The sequence below is a fragment of the Ananas comosus genome, linkage group 17, assembly GCF_001540865.1.
Source record: "Ananas comosus cultivar F153 linkage group 17, ASM154086v1, whole genome shotgun sequence".
Classification (NCBI taxonomy): domain Eukaryota; kingdom Viridiplantae; phylum Streptophyta; class Magnoliopsida; order Poales; family Bromeliaceae; genus Ananas; species Ananas comosus.
The window spans coordinates 4,618,079-4,623,180 of record NC_033637.1 but is presented as its reverse complement, the minus strand read 5'-3'; positions in this window follow the sequence as shown (position 1 = coordinate 4,623,180).

The following is a 5,102-nucleotide window of genomic DNA, read 5'->3' as shown; positions in this document are numbered from 1 at the left end:
AAATGATAGCATATTCGAAAAGAATATAGATCCAATGTACCGGAAAGCTACGTCAAAGTCAAGCGACTCGTAGTTGATCAACGAAGGTGACGTTCAGGTGAAACCAAAGCGAAGGAATCGCTTTGAAGAAGTTGGCCTCTGCACAACACACAACAGCAGGTGGTTGTGACGCTTGATGAAAAGAGAGCAAGGGGAGTCCGTGAAGAGATCCAAGAAGACTTGACCAGATAGCCAAGAGGGCTAGGCAAGCAAGCCGAAATACAGAAATTCGGCGAGATCTCGATGAATTAAGAACGTCATCCAAACAGAAAGATACAAATCTGAAACTTATTTTTCGGATTTTCAAGTCTTTAGTATGGATTTAGATAATTGGTTTATTCAACCTGGCTTACCAAAATTTGATGGAACGAATTTTAAACGATAAAAAATCATCGTTCAATGTTTTTTAGAATCCCAAGATTTGTGGGATGTGGTGGAGAATTGTAATTATGAAAAAGAATTTGGTAAAGAAGAATTTAGAAAATGAGATAGGGAAGTTCTATCATAAATTTTTCAAGAAGTAGATCTATCGTTGGTTGGAAAAAGCCCAACGATAAAGACGGCACGAGAAACGTGGAAAATACTATCGAAAATTGGAGGAGAATATTTGCAGGAAGAGAATGAAATTCAAGAAGAAGAAGAAATTCAACCAAATAGTGAAGATGCTGAAGCCCCAATTTGCAAAGAAATTTGGAAAGAAAAGTCTGATCAAAATCATGAAGAAGATCAGATATGTGAAGAGTTTGTTGATGATCAAAACGATGTGATTCAAACCAACGACAAAGTTCACAATGATAATATGATGGAAGAAATTTCTGTTGATGAAGAAATTATGTAGCAAAGCAGGGAGGAAGTTTATCATTATTTTGATGTGATCGAATATGCAAATCACAAATTAGACTTACGAAAGCAAAAAGCACATGATAATTCACATGAGATCAATGTACCGAATAAAGATCCTTGTCGATCAAACTTTCCTCGGCTACCATAGAATTACAAAATTCATATTGATCCAATTTTTTCAAAACTACATGTTTTCCAAGATATTAGCATGAATCCGTAGATCTTCAAGGATGATGTGGATAATCAAGACTACAGATGGCAAAGATTTCGTGCATGGCAACATCATTGGACAGGCGTCATACTGCACAACTCGAACATGACGAGAACAACAGCAACAGAGATTGCAAAATCAAAGTGCGCGTTTCATGGAGTTCGCAGCTTGAAGATAAAGTTTGGATTAAGAGAGGATGTTGGAAATAATAATTCAAACTTAATTAAAATATAGTTATAGATAAGTTTAAATCTTTTATTTGATTATGGTTAAGATTTGTAGTTATCCAAAGTTAAAGTTAGATTTATCATCTGTTATGATTTGATGGCTATATATAGTTAGGCATAGGTTAATTAGATGAATAAGCCATAATAGACGTGGCCGAGGATGTCGTCTCAAAATGTAATTAATTGCTTATTATTTTAGTTATCTTCCTCCTCCAATCTCTCTTCTCCATATTATTTTGTTCTATTTTAGACCTTGGGTTATATAATCGGTATCAGTATAAATACCGATCCCAACAATTGGTATCTGAGAAAATCACGTTTCTACAGTATGGAATATTTACTAATTTAACAGTGTAAAAGAATCGAAATCGTTTTTGATAGTAAATTCTATTTACTATATACATAAAGATCAATTACTCTGATCTTAAATTGAAGGATCCGATAATCTATTTTTAGGACGTCGTTCAATTTTGACCGTTTATTTTATGCCCGTTTGATGGACTTTATTATGATTTCAAAAAATTACAAATTTATTTTTTAGAAGTCTCAAATACTCAACATCATATTTAATGGAGTGGAACGTCGATTTGGAACCTCCATCATCAAAAACAACTTATGAGTACAAAGAGATCTATACTCATAAAAGTATAGTATCTCTACTCATATATATATATATATATATATATATATATATATATATATATAGTTGAGCTAGAATACTATCGATAGCAAACAAGCTCCGTTGCCACCCATTTGTTTTCGATGATAGAGCCTCCAAATCGACGATCGGTACCGTTGAACATGATCTATACCTTTTGAAGTGTTTAGAATCAAATTTCAAATTTTTTCGACGTCATTTGCCTAATGATCAAAGGGTTTCAAAATTTGTAATTTTAATAGTCGATATGAAATGTTTTCTCGTTTAACGGCGTAAAGATATCCAAATCAATTGAATTTTTGTTAGAAAATTCTTTAAACTATTTAAAACAAGATCCATACTCTTGATCTTGATTACAAGACTCCTATCATCATTTTTTAAAGAATATTTATTTTTAGCCGTTCATTTTTGTGTTCACTCAATGGATAAGAGAATAATATCGAAAATGTATGAAATTTGATTTCTAAATACTTCAAGTGGTATAGATCATGTTCAACTTTACCGATCGTCAATTTGGATGCATCATCATCGAAAACAAATGGGTGGCAATGAAGCTGGTTTACTATCAATAGTATTCTAGCTCAACTCTATATATATATATATATATATATATATATATATATATATATATATATATATATATATATATAGAGAGAGAGAGAGTTTGACTGGGCTACTATCGGTAGTAAACTGCCCGGTAAACTACCGATTTATTTTTAATGATAGAGCTTCCAAATCGACGATCGGCACCGTTGAACATATGATCTAGACCATTTAAATTATCTAGAAATCAAATTTCATGATTTTTTGGCATCACTAACTGAACGATCAAAGGGTCACAAAATCTATAATTTTAATGGCCGATATGGTGCGTTTTCTCGTTTAATTGTATAAAAGAGTTCAAATCAACTAAATTTTTGTTAGAAAATTCTGTAAAGTTTTTAAAATAATATCTAGGCTGTAGATCTTAAATACAAAAACTTTATTATCACTTTTTTAAGTATATCATTTTCAGCCATTCATTTTTTGTCCACTTGATGGACGAGAGAGCAATATCGAAAAAGAATGAATTTTAATTTCCAGATAGTTTGTGGTCTAGATCATATTCAATGGTGCCNGATCATCAATTTGGAAGCTCTATCATCGAAAACAAATCGGTAGTATACCGAGTCGTTCACTCCCGATAGTATTCTAGCACAACTCTCTCTCTTTCTCTCTCTCTCTCTCTCTCTCTCTCTCTCTCTCTCTCTTTCTATTAATATATTACCATCCATCTAGATAGATGGATGGCTGAGATTAAATTTTCTTTTAACTGGGAAACTTACTGTTAGATGGGTTAAAGTTAACAGATTTTTTCTCTCTCCTCTTTTCTTCTCTTTTCTTTTTCCTTTTTCTCTTGTCTCCTTCGCGCGGGGTACGGGTGCCAGAGGGTCGCGCCCGCGCAATGCACGGTAGGAAGGACAGAGGGTCGCGCCCAGGGGGGTTGGGAAGTTAGGTCGCGCAGTTTGGGGTGTCGCTGTCCCGCGAGGTGGCGGGCTTTGGTCGGTCACGCGGGGGTTGGCAGAGGCAGAGGCCACGCACCCGCGGGGGTTTGACTCGATTGAGGGGGGAGCTTGGGTGGGTCGCGCCACTCGCACGATTTGGGAGGGGCGGCGCGGCGGGTTGTGGGTGCGGAGGAGTTCCAAGGAACAGAGGTCCATGATTCCATTAGAGAGGGAGAGGGAGAGAGATTGGGGGAGAAGAGAAGAGAAAAAGCATTTCACTGTAGAGAAAGAGAGAGAGAGGGAGAGAGAGCCTGCGAAGAAGACAAGAGAAAGGGAAAAAAGAAAAGAGAAGAAAAGAGGAGAGAGAAAAAATTTGTTAACTTTAACCCATCTAACAGTGGGTTTTCCAGTTCAAAAGGAGTTTAATTTAATCTTAGCCATCCATCTATCTAGATGGATGGTGGATGTTTTAATAGCACAGGGGCTGCTGTGCTCTTAAGAGCANATATATATATATATATATATATATATATATATATATATACTCTTATGAGTATAGATCTCCTTGTACTCATAAAGTTTTGGCTGTTAGATCTACACCTTTCACCATTTTCATCCGTTATAACATACTATTCAACCAACCACCCACTCTACCCCAGGAGACCACTACCAACATAACCGCACATCCCTTTATCCAATGGCCATAGACTTATAAGTACAAAGGACTCTATACTCATAAAAATATAGTAACCTTAGTGTGTGTGTATATATATATATATATGAGTCCGGCTACTATACTCTTATGAGTACGATCGCTCTCGTACTCATAAGTTATTTTCGATGATAGAGTTTCCGAATTGATGATCCACACCGTTAAACGTTATCTAGAGCATTAATTTAAAACGTCTAGAAATCAAATTTTATAATTTTTCGACATCATTTACCTTACGATCAAAAAGTCACAAAATTGACAATTTTTAACGGCCGTTATGAGATATTTGCTAGTTTAACAGTGTAAAAGAATCGAAATCGGTTGAATTTTTTATAGAAAATTCTATTCACTACATAGATAAAGATCAATAACTCCGATCTTAAATTGAAGGATCCGATCATTCATTTTAAGACGTCGTTCGATTTTGACCGTCATTTCATACCCGCTTGATGAACTTTATTATGATTTCGAAAAATTACGAAATTTATTTTCTAAAAGTTTTAAATACTCTAAATCATATTTAACAAAGTGGATCGTCGATTCGGAAACTTCATCATTGAAAATAACTTATGAGTATGAAGGGCTCTGTACTTATAAGAGTATAGTAACACTAGCATATATATATATATATATATATATATATCTATATATATATATATATAGAGCGAGGCTACTATGCTATCGGAAGCACGGAGCCTTCCGTGCTTCCAAACTCGTTTTCGATGTTGCGACTTTTGAATCGTCGATCGGCTCCGTTAAACTTGATCTACAGTATTTGAAGTACCTAGAAAATAAATTTTATGATTTTACGATATCATTTGCCTAGTGAACGAAAGGGCTCAAAATCAACGGCTGAAAATAAAAATCTTACAAAATATAATAATATGACATTAAAATTTTAAATCAAAGATATTGATCTTGTTTTATA